Consider the following 19,369-nt stretch of genomic DNA (forward strand, 5'->3'; position numbering starts at 1 on the left):
CTACTTGTATGTAATACAAACTTTTTGTTTGCAAAAATCTATATTTCTATATATGTGTGTGTGTGTGTGTGTGTGTGTGTATATACATACATACACACACACACACACACACACACACATCTATACCTTTACTGTCCTGTCTTGTGACCAACATAGTCCACTTAATGGTTCATACCACACATCTGCAGTTTACCATCATCATCCCCATTACAACAACCACACCTGCATGTCTGCATGCCCTTGCCATCTCCTTTACTGGTTACAACCATGCAAAAAATACCATCGTGCCCCTTCCCCACCTCTCCTTTCCCTTTCCTCCCATTACCCCCCTTACAGCTTCTCTGTTTCTTTCCCCAGTCCTTTCACGTCTCTACTGCTTCTGAGTCTTCTCTCCCTCCTAGTTACATTCATCAATCTCTTCCTCAACGTCATCATTATTGTCCTCCTCTCTGATGGTCTCATTTTTTAATAGTGTGTGCCCTTTCTTTCTTTTTCCACATGTCTTCCACCATCTTCTCCCCATCATCTCCTTCCACCTTCTTCTAGTAAAGCTGTAGTTCACTCATCCCCACTCTGACAAAGTTTTTGACTGAGAGGTTCATGTGTCTGTACATGAGCAGGTTCCTGGTCATCCACAGGCCAGTCCTGAAGGAGAAGATGAACTGCTGGAAGTGGGCTGTCAGGGTCCCTTGCTGCTGAGAAGGTGGCCAAACAATGCCATCTCTCTGGTCAGAGTCTTGACCCCTGTCATCATCTGGAGCAGCTTGCTTACTCTCCCTCACAACTCCCTGGCATACCAGCAGCTCCAGAGGAGGTGGTCAACTGTTTTCTCCTTCCACAGGCAAGTTGTCAAGGGCAGTTTGGTGGGCCTCCCAGTCCCCCTCTCTTGGCTACCTGCTAGTTCAAATCCCTGTGTTCCTTCTGCAGGTCCTTGTAGAAGATTCACACAGCCTTCACATAGCCTTGTAGCTGTCACCGGGGAATACATCCACAGCCAACAGCCCGTCTCTTGCCGTACCACCTCCTTCATCTTAATGGTGATTTATCAGGGTTTCCAGGGCTTCACTTTGTAGCTCATATCTGTTCTGTAAATGCTCCAGGACCTTGTAGAACCACAGTGGTTCCTATGCCCGTGGTTGAGTATTGGTCGGCTTGTATACCCACCAGTTTCACAGCAGGTCCCCTGCAAAATATTTCATACAGCAGACTGTTTTGGAGTCTGCCCCAGCTACCAGCTTACAGATCTGGCTCATGTATTTGGCCCAGAGGAAGAATAGGACATCCGGCGTTCCTCAGCCCCCAGTCTGTTTCTTTTTGTACAGCGTGCCCCTTGCAACCTTCTCCCATCTGGAGCCCCAGAAAAAGATGCACACGGCCCTCTAAATTCTATGGATAGTTTGCCATGAGTGGGGGGAAGACCATTGCAGCTGACTGGTCACTGGGTCGGGGCATATGCCCCCCTAACTAAGGTCGTACTGGTCACCCATGAAGAAGGGTTATGAGGCCCTTGATCCATTCCAGCCCTCAGGTAGCCATCCTGTAGCCCTTCCCTATACAACTCCAGAAGGCCTGAGCACACCTGGCCCCAGAAGGTGGCATAGAAAATCCTTGGGCAAACTCCTCATGTATTTAATGAGACTTTCTTATATGCAAATGTAAGATGAGAGGTTATTTTTTCTCCCATGTTGACTGGGGGAAAAACCCTTGTCTTGTATTTGAGTAAATTTGGTATTTGAACTGTTGCAATTACTTGCCTACACTACAAAAAAGATTTGCCTCTATCCTTCTGGAGGTAGCTGCTTCCAGAGATGTTTTTTACATGCCTTCTCTAGCTTGGAAAGTGCACCTTGTGTCTTTGAACCACTCCCAAGAAAGTATGAACAACTCTGTTGCTCATAACTGAAACATGTCAATCTTTGCACATGGAGCTGTTCAAAAATAGATAGGAAACTTCCCTTAGGAAGTTAGTCTTCAAGGAACAATGAATTATCTGAAGTTTCCAGTGAAACCCAGTCATAAGATTAGCTATAAACATGCAAATAAAAGGCCAATATGCCCTCTAGATATGTTGTCCAATAAACATGAACACCAGAATGAAGGGACTGGAAAGCAGCAGGCTCTTTCCTTAGGAATTCTCCTGACACAGGGAGAGTCTCCGATAGAGATAGTTGGGTGTGCACCACCAGCTGCAGGTACTTTCTGTTGCCAGTGGGCGCGTCTACATGAGACACTTTACTATGCAGTAGTATAGTTTACTGGACAGTACACATGCACATGCTTACTGTACAATAAACTTCACTACTCACGAGTTAATCTGTTACCTGCAAATGCAAGTAGCAAATCCACTCACGAGTAGTTACTGTGCAGTAACACATGTGTAGACGCCTGCCCAGGAGCATTTACTTGTGAGTGGTTTACTTGCAAGCAAACAGCTCCTGGATCAAATGCATGTGTAAATACACCCAGAACATATCAAGGGAAGGGAGGAGAGTATATGGCAAAATCCCCTTAGGTTTTAGTTAAGGTTGATTCCTAGAAGAGCTGATAGGGGCAATAGGTTACTAGGCACATAAAAAGGCATCAGTGGGTATGTCTACACATGCCCCTGACTGCCCATTTGGTACTGCGCAGTCCTGGTGGTACATGGTTATTTTTAGATACCACATCGCATCTCTACAGCACCATAGTTATGGCGATGCAGTGTCGGCATCACAGTTTGTACCTACTGATGCTACGTTGCCGTAGTGATGAGCTACATCACCGTAGCTTGTCGCTATGGCAAAGTAGCATGTCATGTCATGTGCAAAGATGTTATGACAGACTCAGTCATAAAATCTCAGCTCAGTGCTGATACAGGAATGGGTTTGGCCCCAAGACTATCAAGATACAACCAAAAAGACTAGCTAGAGAAACACTACTGTGAGTTGGTTTGAGTAGATGAAAAAGGAACTCTACAGCTGCAATCCAGCATCCTCCCATTTTCCTTTCACCTCCCCCACCCGCCCCATCGCACTCACTATGTAGCCTCAACCAAGTCTTTTCTGGCTGCCTCCAGTTTCCCCAGCTGTGAAACAGATCTAGTACTGCTTGCATTTCTTTCTAGTTCTGCTTCTATTCCTAGCCTGGCATTCCTATTGGGCTCATCACTGTGGTACCTGAGCACCTCTCAGGGGCGTGGTATGTCTTAAGTATTTTTGCAGAGCACAGTAAGGCCCTGGATGAAAGGCAGTTTTATAAATGTAGCAGCAGTATACAAATGCAGTGTGAACCCTCAGGTATCAGGGTATGTTGATTAGTACCAACCTGCCCTATTTACATACACACTAATCAGTCCCCTACAGAACTTCCTTTGATCCACTAGCCTGTCTCAAGGGAAATCTCAACACTAATCGACAAAAATACGTATATTTTTGCTTTCAGAAACTATAACTTTTTTGTAACCGTCACCCAGACTTTAAGCATCTTGGTTACCCAGAAAACCTAGCAGAGGAGACCAGAATCCAGCTGCAAACTTGGTTCCTCTCTGTAAGAGGTCTAAAACAGGGTCTTGTACAAATGCTGACTTCCTGGTTTTAATTTATCAGCAAAGAAAATATTTGGGCTTTGAAACAAAAGGCACTAAAAATCCAGAAGCATCCCACCTCCCTCAGGGCAGAGGCAAGAGTTGCATGCAAAGGGCAGTGGTTGAGGAGCAGGGCAAGGGTAACAGATCTGCTCTGGCGTCTTTCCTAACTGGTGGGGAAATGGAGCTCAAAATTAAGGTCTATGCTGATAAGCAAAGATGGATAAGGTGTTCCTTGTGTGGTGTAAGCCTCAGGTCTGAAATACTCAGACTCCCTGGAACCATAGGTTCCTATCGCTACAAGATTGATTCTGGCCCTTTATTCTCTCAAGGTAAGATAAACAGGGGCTCAAGCAGTATACCAGGTAGCCTGCATTAATAAGACCACCCTCTCCCTGCAAACACATATGCAAAAAAGAACCTCTCAAAAAGTGCCCTCTATGCTGACTGGACATCAGAGTTCACATGGTCTTTCTCACAAGAAGGGGACTTAGTTTTTGTGCTCTGACCAAAACTAGTCTCTTCACCCAGATCTTTGTGCAATATGTTGGTTTGTCATCCTTCATCTCAACAATAGGTGTATTTCAAGAGTGGATAAATTGTGTGTGAGATAGTTAACACTGGTAGGAGAAACAGAGACAGATGTATATGAGAAGACAGGAGTGGTGGAGTAGGAGTTCAGAAAGGAGAGTGGGATGAGAAGCCTGATTAAGTGGACACTGAAAGCAGCAGGAAGAACAGAGACGGGACAACGCAAGAGTATGGGCACAAGAGTTTGCAATCACAGCCCAAGATTCCCATGTCTACAATTCTGCTGATGTCAGGAACTATCTGTACAGCCCTCTGGCAAAGCATTTTATATAATGCTACTGCCAGTCCATGCAAAGAATAACTGCCTATTACTGCTATTGGTCAGAAACCTCTATTGTGGATATCATGGTTCCAGCTGTGCTGATGACTCAGAAGGGTAGTACAATGCCACATGATGTCATTCCTAGGTCCCCTCCAGTTGCATTTTTTTAAAGCAACCTCCACCCAAGCTCTAGGAAATTAAATGTGAAATGATATTAAAAGATGTGCAATTGTGAAGTCAAGCACTTATGAGACAGATGCTGATTTAAAGGTGCTATTCAGCACCTTTCATATCCTTTTTGTACAAGATGTGACTCCATGCCTCACTAACTGAACACTATTCAAACTCTGAGCTTCCCACAAGCTGACTTACTTTTCCTGCACCCCTATGAAGTGAGAGGTAGGTAACATTATCCCAATCTAACAGGTAGGGACCCAAGACACAGTGGTTAAAATCAGAAGTAAGTTGATTTAGTTGCTTATTTCAGTTGTTCTCATTGCACTCATTTTGTCATTGAAGAGACACTAAAGACCTGAATTTTTGGCAGACTTAGAGTCTGATATTGCTTTCAGCAAAGTAAATGCTAATCTCTCATTGAGTTCAATTGCAGGCTTGTAGCTCACCATTTCTGCAAATCAGGACCCAAGGTTTCACAGGTGGATCTAGGATTTTGAAAAAGGGGTGAAGATGGTGTGGTACCTCATCACATGACACATATTTTTCTTCAGTTAAAGAGAATCTAGAAGCATTATTAATATGCTAGGGGGCTAGAGGTGTATTATTCAATTTAAGATCAAGTAGAAAAAAATATAACAATTAAAATTTTGACCAATTTGCTAAATTATCTATAAAGTTAAAAAAAACCCACAACAAACTAGGCAGAAACGAGTCAAATAGTCAAAAGATATTGCATCATTAGTCCTGTAGTCATTATAGTTAAATATGCCCTATTTACTCAAATCTGAGATGAGGTTTTTCCCCCACTCAACATAGGGAAAAAATTATCCTTGTCTTACATTTGTATACAAGAAAACTTGATTAAATACATTATTAAACTGCAGCCAAAAGCAACATGGACTCAGGAATGGAAACAAACTGAAGTTGATTAACTGCAGCCAACACTAAGCATGACCATGAAACACATGCCTCATACTGGATGATACTAATATTAGCCTACCACAAGGATAAATTAGTGAAACCTATCCGAATAAAATGTATGGTAGAATTCATTGTGCTCAGTTCCCCTCAGTACCAACGCTTTTTTGAAGTCATGGTGTAGCAGCGAGAGACCAGCTGCCACAGAAAGTGGCAAACCAAAGTGCCAGGGAATCATTGGCAGCAAGACAAGCCAGCATGTCCAATGCCAACACTGTGGTGAGAAGCCTCAGTCCCACTCCTGGTATGCTTTGTTAGTGTGTGCTGGCTCAGATTGGCAGGACAAAGACCAGATGTTTGTATAAAGAGAACCTGGACAGTGGAGGAGGGGCAGACTGGAAGCTGAAGCCCAGAGCTGAGGGAACCAGCGTCCAGGCAAAATACCCCAGGAGGGGCAAATGGTGGGAACCAGGGCTGTTTCCCACAAATAGAGGGTTGAAGAAGCCTGCTTATTTACCAGAAGGGTTGTCGTTGAAGAGCTGGAGCGGCAGATCGTCCTCAGGTGGCGACAACCCTGTGAGGGGGGAAAGAGAGCAAACATATGACCATGAGTGAAAGGGAAGTGGGAGGTGTGCTCTTGCCCATTCCCCATGCACTCTTTAGGAGGTGTATTGAGCAGACATTATGAAACGCTTGTTTGATACAAGGGAAAAGTTCCTTGTCTGAAGACGGAGCTCGTTGTACCCAGTTTGACCTGGTGCCTTGGGACTGTTTTCTTATTAAGGCTCCAAACTCAGACCAGGTACTCTCAACATTTTGTAAAGTCACTGTAGATATGCAGCTGGTCCTACTTACCGGACTGTGACATTAACATTGGGTTGGTGCTAGGACAGGCTGTAGGGGAGGTGGAGGCCCAAGATACATCACTTGACTGGGCCAAGTGTCAGTGTAAGGAAAAATAAGACCTTCCTCCGTCTCAATTTTTAAATAAACAACAAGACGTGGCAGGAAAGAGCATCAGTCACCATAACCTTCAGGCCAACGGGTCAATCTGTCCACTCATAAGAGCGAGGGAGTAGGGGACCATGCCATGAGAAGTAATCACCCAGCTAGCAAAACACACGGGCAGTTATACACGGTAAGCCACCTTTTTTTCTGTCTGGCAAACATCACCAAATAGGGTCCCAAATACCTTACCCAGAATCCCTCTGTTGGCCCCTGTTTGGTGATGTTTGCCAGATATTTAAGGCTGGTGAAGAAAGATGACTCATTGGACATGGGAAAGAAAGGCACAGCTCAGCTGTGGGAGTGAAGAGGAAGTCAAAAATGTATTCAATGTACTGGCTCACCATGACTTCGAAAAAGAGTAGGTGCTGAGGGGGACTGAGCACAGTGAGTCCTACCATACATCATATTAAGAGAGGCTTCACTAACTTATCCTTGTGGTAAGTTCATATTAGTATCACCCAATATGGGGCACGTGTTTCATGGTCGTGCTTAGCATTGGCTGCATTTAATCAACTTCAGAGTTGGTTTCCATTCCTGAGCCCATGCTGCTTTTGGCTGCAGTTTAATGACAGACAATGTATTTAATGAGGTCTTCTTATATACAAATGTAAGACAAGGAGCTTACCTCATTTTATGTTTGACTAAATATGGTATGTACGGGAGGTTAGCAGAGACTGCAAAGAACATTCCTCATATATTCCTTGCTTAGGTACTAGGTACAGTCGTAATTCTGGCTCACTTGTCAAAGAAGCCCCAAGAGGTACCAGTACCTTCAACAACACTTGATTTCTTTTATGATAGGTTGTTTAGTAGTGGTCCACTAGTTGTCTATGAGTGGTTGTAGCTTTTGACAGCGTATAGCCTCTTGTATAAAAAGAGATAATGCTGGAACTCAAGCTGCATAGAAGCCTGAAGTTGTTTTAAACAATCCCTGCATAAGGTGGGCTTTGATTCCAGATGCCTAGACTGAAGGAAATGGGATTTATGAGAACCAAACCTCACTTCCTTCCCTCCAGTACCAGCCAATAATGCTGTACCATTGTGAGTGTAGAAAGCACATGTCCCTCATAGAAGCATGCCATGGCAGTAAGAGCCCTTAATATTTCACCAGTGATCTGTGAGGCACAGATACCCCTGGGAGCTGCCATTGGGAAGCTTCCAGTCTATCCTATAGCTCAAAGAATAACCCAGCTCCATAGCAGTGCAACTGCTGTGAGGAAGTAGGACACAGATTTGTATGTAAGGAGCGTGTGGCTGTATTTTTGATTAGGAAGTAGGGTGTGCAAATATATCTAGTAAAGGAAGGAAGCGGGGGGAGTGTTTCCCTCCTCTGGGGTGGTAGAGTGGCACTTTAAAGACATGAAATGCAATGCTTTCCCCTGACACTAAAAGAACACGCTGACAAGCCGCTGTCAGAGAAATGCTGTCTAACTCCCTTTCCCCCGATAATTTTCCTGGTAAAGCTGCAGTGCAGTGGAATCAAACAGTCACACAAAGCGAGAGGGAGCACTTTTTTCTTCTTTTTCAAATGAGCATCTGTATTAGGAGCCACACGCAAGCCAAGAAATCTTAGAAGTTCAAAGGAGTGTTTTTAACATTAAAACTCAACCTTTATCGCTTCTCTCTGACTGAGAAACAAAGCCCTGAAGATGCTCCCAGCTTGAACAGTATTAAGACAATTTCTTGGCTGAAGTGGGAGATTGTGTCTTATGTTTTCCTGTGGGTTAATGTGAAGAAAGAAGAGCAACAGACACTTTCTATGTGACACCATGGGGAAAAAAAATCCCTTCAGCTGAAGATAGACAAGTTGTAAATGGGGGAAGGAGAAGGGCTGGCATGAGGTAAAGTTTCATAATGGGCAAACACCCTGTAGCCAGATTTACACCAAAACAGTCAGGAACAGAATCTGGGGTAGTAGCATGGAAGTCTGCAGTGAAACTGTATGGCCAAGGGCAGCACCGAGGCCTTACTTGAATGGTCAGCATCATGATTTCTTTGAAGCCAGTCTTAAGTCCTAGCTTGCTTAGGTAGAGTCCTTGCTCAAGGTGGTTTTGTCTTATGCTTACCACAGTAGAGTGATCTTCCCTTTGGAGACAGAAGCCTTGGGATGAGGCTAATCTGAAATTCAATGGGAGTTTGGACAGTCATTATGGACTCTCAATAGAAGGCAACATATGGGGATACTAGTAGTTTAAAGAAAGTGGTCTCTTCCATTCCCCTGTCTAAATGGTCCTAGGGGTACATTCCCTTATGGTGGATGCTGCCACCTTATCTTAGCTTCTACTGTCAGTACCCTGCCTGGACATTGGTGATGCCAGCACTTTTATAGTGTGCAAAATCCTGCCATTCTCAGGCTCAAACATAGAAATAAATCCTATGTCTTCTCCTTGTCAATCTTGTGACAGATCTGGAGTTGCTCTGCAATTTATGACTACTATTATTATATGAAACTGGTTCCCTCTCCTCCCCCCGTATAGCCCCTCTATTAAATTAAAAACTATCCAGAAGTGAAAGAATGAGGAAAACAATTGAGAATGTTTTACGGGTAGTGACTGAACTGTTAGTTTTGCAGACCTTCCCCAGCCAACATTGCAAAAATCAGTATTGTTGGGAAAGATCAGAATTTGGGAACGTAGAAGAGCAAAGGAAATTCTTGACAATTAAAAGAGGGAAGGAGTTCAAGGGACCCATGCAGTGACACAAGCACTAACGAGGACATCTATGTAGGATGCTATGGTTGGTGTGAGGTAGGATGTTTTTGTGTAGATTCAGTTTCAAAATCCTCTATACTTTCTTCCCACTGGGCACATCTACACAAGATGTTTGCTGCACAGTTGCCTAATTGCACAGTAAACATCTCAGCATCTACACATGCACCACTATTAGGGCGCATGAAACTAATAAACTCTGCAGCAGGATAGAACTTGTAAATACAAGTACTACGCTGCAGCAGAGTTTTTGTTTTGTACACAGCAGTGCACGTGTAGACATTAAGCCAGCTGGCTAGGGCATGAGGGTACGTCAGTGCAGGGGTTGCCTGCTAGCTAACCCCTCACTGAAGCACCCTCATGCTCTAGCGAGCCTCTCCACAGCACATTGAGCCCAGTCAGATCAGCCCCAGGCTGCTGGGGTTGCTGCAACCCAGCTCAATGTGCTGCTGTCTGGGCATAAGTGTAAACTGTGTGCCCAGGAGCTTTTCTGGAGCAATGAACTGGAGAGCAATAATAATAATAAGCTCTGCAGTTTATTGCTGCCTATTAATGGCATGTGTAAATGTGCCAACTGTTCAAGAAGCCTGTCCACTCACTGGTTAGATGCTTGAAGAGAAGAATAATTCATCCATGAGATAATGTAACCCAAGGCTCAGCCGAAGAACAAGAGAATTGTGGAAATCCATCTCAGGACAAATAAAGGCAAGAGATGCTACTCTACTAGGGGTTACACTCAGAAACCAGAAAGGGGACAGAGATGCAGCTAGCCCTAGAGCCATGACAGGCCTTACCATCCTTTGAGTTACAATTCTAAGCAAAATCCTTTGCTGTTTGAATGGGTGCAGATTGCTTCAAGGCAGATTCTTCCCATTTCTTTTTGCCTTCAAAACCTCACAGCTAGTCAGGCTGGGCTTGGTCCCACACAGACTTACCCAGGACAACAGTCATTAGATCTGTACTAAAGTATATTACTGCTGTGCCTTTGGCTTCAGAGGCCTTAGGCCCATTTCTCTTGGAGATAAATATGCTTAAATGTTTTGTTAGAAAATATATTTTATGGGACATGCTTGATGGTGAAAGGGAAATTGGCCTTCTGGACAAGGAATCCATGGACCTTAAAAGATTTCTCTCCTCACAGAATATAGTCACTGTAACAACCTATTTATAAACCTATTCCCTTCTATTTTTATCCTTTCATTAGGAGCCACTCTTGCTAGTGAAAGGCTCAATTGCATAAATGCCAATCAGATTTTTAATGAAGCATTCTTAAAAAACAAGCCATACAACTAAAGGAAGAGATGCCAAAGAAGCTGCAATGGGATCTTATCTTGGGCAGCAGAAGGTACTTTACTTCTGACCACACAGGAGGCATCTACATGTGCAATTAGTGCAGCTGCATAAACTCTGGTGCAGGAGTTTATTGTTCCCAGGTATAGTGTTAATATGTGCTCCCGGGACCACAGCATGTTGAGCCGGAGTGGCGCAACCCTGACTGGCGGGGTATCAGCTTTGCCAGCCCAGAGCTGCTGCACCCCGGCTCAGTGTGCTGCAGAGGGTCTGGCTGGGGAACAAAGGTGTTCCAGTGCAGAGCTAGCCAGCAGGCAGCCCTGGCATTGTAGCACCTTCATGCCCCAACTAGCCGCATTGCTGTCTACATGTGCATTGCACTGCACTAAATAACTCCACCACAGGATAGTAATGGTGTCAGGCAGTAGTATCTTATGGCAGAGTTAATTAGTTTACTCCATCCTAATAGTGCCTCACGTGTAGATGGTGACACTACTACTGAGCTAATTCAACTCTCATGTAAAGTGCACGTGTAGATGCCCCCACAGTGTAGTGAGGTGTGTACCAGCAGCTGAAAAAATTCATACCTTCTTGTGACTGATTGCTGTAGTCTAGGTGAATGATGGAGGAACACACACTGAAATCACACTTTGAAGCAGTTTGTCTGCACTTGCACATCTAAGATAACAGCAAATAAGAGATCAGAGAGAGAAAGCTATTATTTTACCTTAGGTAATTTGACAGCAATTCAGGTATAGTCTGTTTCTCTGTTTTTCACTGTGTAGTCAGTTTATTAGGCTTTTTGCACTGGGCACATTCCACTGAAGGTGTGGGGAACCATGTTAAAGAAGAAAACATGGTGGTAAAACCACAGACCAGGATTGTATAGTATAGGGCGAGGGCTTCGAAGTACTGTGAATTCATTTTTGAAAGGGGCTAGATTTCACACTGAGTGTCCCTTTCTCTTTAAGGAAAGTAAATAACCACTCAAAAGGCAGAATACACTCTGCCACACTGAGCCTGGACGCATGTGAAGGCCACATTTGCATAATTTATGGATTCTAACTCATTTGCTTTAAGTTTCCTTCCTTTCCTTTTCCACTTACACAGCTGCATTCAGTAACAAACCTGACAACATTAAGAAGTCACTAGAAGAAACCCAGCTGCCTCAGTCAGTTCACAGGGAGAACAACTTTGTAGTGCCTCTCAGTCAGTCCATTAATTGCACATAATAAGGCATTAAGTGACAGAAGGGTGGTTGATGAGGCATAGCTGAAACAACAAGGGCTTGCCAAGAGCTGCATTTTCTTTGTCAAGAAGGAACTTGCAAGGTCCTGACACTACAAAGAAGGATGGAGCCACAAGTGATGTGCTGCTCACACATTCAACAGAACCTGCTCTTCCAGAAATAAATACTAACCAAACACTGGCCCATGGGCCCATCCAATGCTGCCTTCAGCTTTAAGATAGACATAGGCCCTGGATACTACCATGACTAGCTGGCAGTGCAATAAGAGAAAACTATCTGGGGGGCCTTTGCAACCTCAGCAACCCAATATTGAACCTTGAAACTGGTTGCCACCGCCACATCTTGTACTTGCAGCCCCAAGGCTTAAATTTGTTAACATGGTCTTGAGTTGGACAAAGCTTGGTGCTTCTACCAAGTGACCTTTATAGGCAAGGGGTGAAGCCAAATTGTTCAAATAGGATTGGTAATTGGATGTAAAGTCTTCCATTCCCAAATAAAGGAACAAAGTGGTAGAGGAAGGACTAACTAGAAAACAACTAAGACTTCTCCCCAAAGAGGACTCATACTTTTTGCCATACACAAGGGTACATTCCACTAGGCACTGCACAATCCCATTGGATTTAATGGAAAGTGTCTCCCAAACATAGGCAGGAATAGGCGACTCGTAGGAGGGACATGGGGGGCGCACGTGGCCCCCTGAGTTTGGCCGCTACCGCCACTGCTGGCAGCTTCTGCGGCTGGTCACCACTCTCCTCCCCTCCCGCTGCCGGGTTCTGTGGGTGGTCACCACTCACCACTTGGTGCTGCCGCCACCACTGTCACTGGCTTCTGTGGGTAGTCGCCACTCACAACCCCCTACCGCTGATGCCAACACCTGCTTTTGCAGGAGGTCACCGCTCACCACCCCACTGCCGATGCTGCCAATGCTGCTGCCCACAAATTGTGCCCCCCCAGTCTTGGGAGGCACCAGTCATTCATGTGGGTAGGCTTTGAATCTGGGTCATAGCTCATGGTTTCAGTTGTGCCCTGTCCTTCAGAGGCTGGATGTAGAAAAGATATGCAGAAGGAAGGTGTAAGGTGTAGAGGAGACAACAGATAAGAAAATGAATAGTGGGTGCATCTACACAAGACGTTTTACTGTGCATTAGACTAATATAATGCACCATAAATCATCAGCATCTATGCATGCACAGCAATTACGGCACAGTAGATTAGTCTAACGTGTCATTTTCTAGTACCTGTAAATACAGTGTCCCAGGGGAGCTGGGACGTTAAAGAAACGCCGGGGCAGCAAAGAGGCTTACTTACTTCCCGCAGGTCCGGAAGAGCCGGGGGAGGCGCGCATGCCAAAGACGCCAGTGCGGGCAATCAGCCGGGCCTTTATCCGGCTGTGGCTGAGCAGCGGGGGCGGAGGACGCATCCCGGAGGGAATAAGGAGCAGCCCCGCCAGGACTGCGGGGCAGTTGCTGAGGGGAGACCCCGAGAGGGAATCCCAGCGTGGACTAGAGCAACCGCCGCTCTCGGCCGCTCCGAGAGCAAGGGGCAGAGCCAGGGCAGGCTCCGAGGAAGCTGGCAACGCAACTGGCAGCAGGCTTGATTGCGGAGCCAGCTACAATGCCGGCAGTGAAATTGACGACGGTGCACACCATAGATCCAGTGAAGGAGCCGGCAGCGTCTGGGGCACCAAAGCCCCCAGAGGAAATTGACGGCAGGGAACGCTGCCGAGCTAGTGAAGGAACCGGCGGCAGCTGGAACAGTATTACAGGGGCAGGAACCAGAGGCGTCCCGGGCGGCAAGGCCGGTGGAGTAACCGGCTACTTCGGGAGTAGGAGGACCAGGGCCAGGAAGAGCGGCCAGATTCAGGGAGGAGCCGAGGGAGAAGGTCTGAGGCAGCGGCCCCGGCAGATGCCATAGTGAGCCAGAGACCTGTACGTAAGCGGGCAGGTTGGAGGTGAGACAGCGGCGGACCAAGGGCAGCGGTGGGGCCAAAACAGGACAGAACCACAGGTGGCGAGTGGCTGGGGTGAAGGGGAGGACGGAGCCCCAAGACCACCCGCTAGGGACCGCGCCAACTCTGGTGGCTACCCCAAGGGAGAACCCCCACTGAGATTACATTCAAAGTCATGGCAGGCGAGTTCAGGGGTCCTCCCAACCTCAACAGAGGTAGCCTTCGGGGCCCATCTGTAAGCCTGGGGTCCATAAAATCTAGGGACCGGGCGAGGGTGGCGCGGGAGCACCTGCTAGAGCGGAGGCGGGTACATACAGGTACTAGAAATCAGTGCATTAAACTAATGTGTTGAAATGCACATATAGCAGCTGACCAGGAGCAAATTGGTCCTAGTCAGTCTAGGCAGCAGGGGGCCACAGGTGGTGTGGAGAGCTGTCCCAGCTTTGTGGGATGCTGCCTCCCAGCCATGTAAAGATCAGGACAGGATGGGACAGCTCTCCCCCACCAGGCAGAGATCGGGATCAGCCCCTGCATCCCCTGCTAGCCCAGAGCCTGGAGCTCCCCCTGGCTGCTGCAGGGGGATATAGCAGGGCAGGAGCAGCCCTAAACTGAACTGCTCCTATCAGGAGCAAATTTGCTCAGATGCATGCGGAGGCCCAATTTAATGCGCCTGGATTTTCTGGGCAGAAAATTCAGGTCCATTAAGTGCACATGTAGATGCACCCATTGAGTATCAGCAAGAGGAAACTTTGTTCAAGAGGGCAAAATCCTCTGGACCAGAAGGAGGGAGTAAATGTAAAAGGAGCAGTTTCTCATGCTGGCAGTTTTGCCTGCCACACTTTCACTCCCTAGTTAACAAAGGATCTGTTCCCACAGCAGCACTTTGTGTCATGAGCTTAATGCCTGCTCTGCTCTGATGGGCTCCCCAGCGCGATTTGCTAGATCAACTCAATGGGACATCATTTCAAAGAACCTCATCATGTTGTAGCCACACAGCACCCATTGTTTTTAATTGGGGAACCACAGATAAAACCAACATTAGCTTTTAAAAAATCTACCCCTTGGAGTAATTCAGAAGACTGGAATGGCTCCCTTCTGCAGAGGAACAGATGGTGTTATGTCTGAATGAGCAGATCTTTGCTGCTATATGAACTTGGACTCTGGCTAGGTTGGTCTAATAAATGAAGTCTCATTATTCTTCCAATTATCTGGCCAGACCTGATGGCTGATGCTGGGCAGTGTGGGAGGGGAACGGTATGTGGTCCCCCAAGATTTATGACCAAATAATTTTGATTATCTCAAAAACCTTCCCCCACACAACTCTGCACTAGGAGTCCAACTTGGTATGTTTCCCTGGGCTTGCTGTCTGATCTCAGGCAAGTTACTCCTGTTCTGCAGTTTACCCACCTGCAATGGGGAGATGAAAATGCTTCTCCAGCCATGGAGACCACTGAAGTCTACAGAATTAACATGGTGTAAAATGATGATGATGATAGCAATATTCTGAGCAGTAAGTACATCCATTCACCTTTAAGAGGATCTGCAATAAGACCTGCAATATTATTGTTTGACTGGCTGAACTCACACCTAGAAATGGAAATGTTTCTCCAGACCGTGTTATCTAAATAGGAGAGCTAGCAAATAGTTGACATATATGTAATATCTTTGCCCAGCACACCTTTTCCCAGAGATCTCCATTGCACAAAGGAGCATACATATTATCTTAGTTTTCAGCAAACAGCAAATAAGCGGTTTTCCCAAGGCCAAACAGCCAACTATTCCTAAGGTCTGTGTGTTCTAATTCCCAGCCTTCTGTCTTTTAGGGGGTCTTGAAGTATATCACAGTCTATATGCACACTGCTGAAATGAGTAACCTCTCTGGAGAGAAAATGAACATTGAGGTAGACATGGTCACAAACCATGATGCTGCAGCTACATTGCCATAGTGATGCACTCCCCTGTTATAATGTGTCACTACAGTGACGTAGCAGTGAAAAAAACCATGTGCTGCTGGCACGGTGCAGTACAGGCTGCTACTGCACCATCATTCAGGACTTCCTTCCAAAAGCAAGTCCTGAATGACTCCTGAATGACAGCCATAAGCCTGTGTGTAGACACACCCACTGAGACAGAGACATGCTTTCACAAAAGTGCCCTATGGACATATGGAGTTCAGTGGTCTTTGGTTTATAAATCCAGAGATGCATCCAGAGTGACCTGCATGAAATTGAAGTGATCTGTCTCAGAGGAACAGAGGACAATCAGCACTACAGGCATGTAAAGCTGTGGTTTAAGAGGGATTGAATCTTATGTCACTAAATCGTGGCCAGGTAGCTCTTCCTTAAACTCTTCTGCTAAGCACAACTTTCATCCCTCCCTCCGGCTATGGAGCAGAGACCAGGAAGAAAGCCAGCCTCAGTCCCCCACATAATAAATTCATTTCTAAAGCTCACAAAACCAGAGCCTTGATCATCCTCTGGTGAACTTTCTGATCTTCCTCTGATGAGCCTTTACTCATTCCATACTTCCTCATACATCATATATGGTCACCCCTTATTATTTAATCCGAATTCAAGGCCAACTACCGCTGGATGCTGAGCTCCTGCAGAAAATAGCTATAAACTTTCAATTACTATTGCTGTCAGTGGAAACTAAAAGTGTTCAGCACCCTCTCAGATCTGGCCCTTTGACTGTATACTGTATTTACTCAAATCCAAGATGACTTTGAATTTAAGACAACCCCCAATATTAGATTCTATACACCAGCACATGCCCCACCCCTGGCACCTGCCCTTCCCCCTGGTGCCTATGCTCCATTGCAACTTGGCTCTTGGTGTCTGCCCCCGCTACTTCCTGCCCCCCAACTTTCTCCCTCTCCTCCTATCCCCATTTATTCACTGTCACACTACCACTTACTCTCTGTCAAGTCTCCAGCTTCAGCTCTGGTCCCACTCCAGCCTGGGGCATGGAGCATGTGCTGGCTCCAGCCTCCGCCCAGTCAGGTTGCAGTGGCAGTGGCAGGTCCAGCCTTAGCTCTGGCCCCAGCCCTAGCTCTCAACTAGAGCCAGGGCTGCCAGAGCTGCCACTTCTGTTGGGCTAGACAGGGGCTGGAGCCCCAGTTGAGGATAAGTGGCGATGGCAGGGGAGGGGGTCCCTAACCTGAACCTGGGTCAGAGCCAGTCACAGCAGCTCCCCGCTCCCTGCTTTGTACTGAAATCCAAGACAAAAACCTTTTCCCCCCATGTTGAAAGGGGGGCAAAACTTCACCTTGTATTGGAGTCAATATGGTATTCCAGAGGGAAGGGACCTATCCTCCTCCTCCTTTCCATGCCAACATTCAAACTGCCATGCAAACAGCCACCCTGGTAGACCTAAGCCAGCAAGCATGGAGACAGGCAAATGAGTGCTACAATGCAAATGCCAGTCTGCACACACCAGGAAGGAAATGGAAGGGATTCAAGATATTAAGACAGGATGGGAAGAGAAACCAAAACAAAAATAGGACTTGGAAGCAAAAGGAACATGGATGCAGTTGATCTGCATCTGTGCAGTCAGCCCCAGTGGCATGTCCTAGAGTGACCTTGCCACCCAGGCAGCTGTCTGTGGAGCAGGGGAGTCTCATTCCATCTGACAGGTGGGTCTTTGTAGCTATTTTCTGAATCAGTCTTCTCTAACTCAGTTCTGCGAATGCTCCATGCTTGGTGGTCTGTTTCTCAGATAGCTCCCTACCAGGCCAGTGAATGCCACATTTGGAGCGTGAACCTTAGAGGTATGCACGACTCCTTGCTAACACAATGCATCAATTATAAGCATTCTGTTAAGTAGCTGCTCCTCTGCACACCCTGTGTATGATATTCCTGGTATTGGTCTCAACATCTCCTTCAGTGGGTTTACCAAGACCTGCTGAGTGCATCTACATGCACAAATTAATGCAATACAATAAATTCTGGCGTTTATATCACTAGAGTTTATTGCCCCTGGGTTCAGCATATACACGTGTGCCGGGGACCACATCACACTGAGCTGGGATGGAGCAGCCTCAGCTGGCAGGAGGTCTGAGGGGTTAGCCTGTCAGCTTAAGGCTGCTTCACCCCAGCTCAACATGCTGCAGAGAGGCTGACTGGGGCACGAGGGTGAAATCACTCCTCCCTTTCTCTGGCCCAGTGACTATTTGCACATGTCACTCAAGCAAAGTAGCTTCCACCCTAGAGACCGAGGGTTTCTCTCTCTCTCTCTCCTTCAGTGTCTGCATCTACATGTGTCATTAAAGTGCTGCAATAAACTCCAGAGTTTATCAGTCTGAAAATTATTGCTCCCAGGACTGCAGCATATTAAACTGGGTCGGAGCAACCCCAGCTGGCATGGAGCCTGGAGGTCAGCCTGCCAGCCCAGGGCTGCTCCCCACCCAGTTCAATGTGCTGTGGAGGGACTGGGTGGGACATGAGGGTGCTCCTGGGCAGGAGCTAATCCTGCCCTGAAGCACCCTCATGCCCCAGCCAGACAGGGCAGCATCTATACATGTGCTGCTGCACACAAGAACACTCTGCAGCAGGGTAATACTTGTATTTATTAATTTAATCATTAGTAAGCTCTGCAGCAAACCTCTTGTGTAGACACACCCAGCGAGAAGTATGATGCCAGTACACCTGGATGTACTCAAGCTAGCTCATGTAACAATGGCAGCATACCCATGGCAGCACAGCTGTCAGCCCAGCCGAGCCACCTGAGTACTAGCTCAGCATCCCAGGAATTCTTGTTCAGACCATAATGAAGCCCAAGCTGCTTCAGCTCCATGGTTATTGGTACCCATGCCAACTGGATGAAAGGTAACTCAAGAAATATTCCTTCAGTATACCAAAATGTTTAGGAGGAAGCAGGTGAAGGCTCTTCCCCTGACACACACACACTTTGTTTTGATCAGTGTGAAATGGTATAAAAAAACCCTCTCAGTCAATGGCTTTCTCAGCTTGCCACCATGCCAAGGTAATACAGGGGCAGAAAGCCTCAGTTATGGGTTTATTGAGTCCAGATGATTTTGCTTTTCAATTGCTTGTTCTATCATCTGATGTGTGGAGTGTACTGTTAGTGACTTGTCTGCATTGATTGCTGGCTTCTAGTGGCTGGAGGCCTATTAGTGTTTTTAGTTTAGAGAGATGTAGCAGCTCAAAGATCAGAGGGCTGTGGGAAGCAAAAGGTGCATGATCGCTATGTGCATGTGGTGCAATAACTTTGTTGCCCAGCTGTATGAAGCCTTAAATGTGCTGCTCTATCCAGCCAAATTTAAGTGTCACAAATGATGGGGTTTTTGACTACTTCCTTTGAGAGTATATTTCGGTGTATAATTCCAGATTACTATGAGGAAGACTGTTGTGCATTTTCCTTGGTTCAGCCTTGTTACATTGCCCATTTTTATAACCAGTCTACCCCCCAGGGTTTTGATTCTCCAACTGGTGAAAGAAGCCAAAGACTTCATCCTGGACCAAGTGAAACATGAAAGCATCAAGCATTGGTCACGCTGTTTTAAAGGACTGTTCTCAAGAGCTGAGTGATTTATATGGTTCATATTGTAGCAGTACTGGAGTCTGATGGGGCAGCGATGAGTCACAGTAACATAGCTATCCTTTCATCCTTGATCCTGTCCACAGGCATACAGAAT

This window comes from Alligator mississippiensis, chromosome 1 (assembly GCF_030867095.1).
Source record: "Alligator mississippiensis isolate rAllMis1 chromosome 1, rAllMis1, whole genome shotgun sequence".
NCBI classification, from domain to species: domain Eukaryota; kingdom Metazoa; phylum Chordata; order Crocodylia; family Alligatoridae; genus Alligator; species Alligator mississippiensis.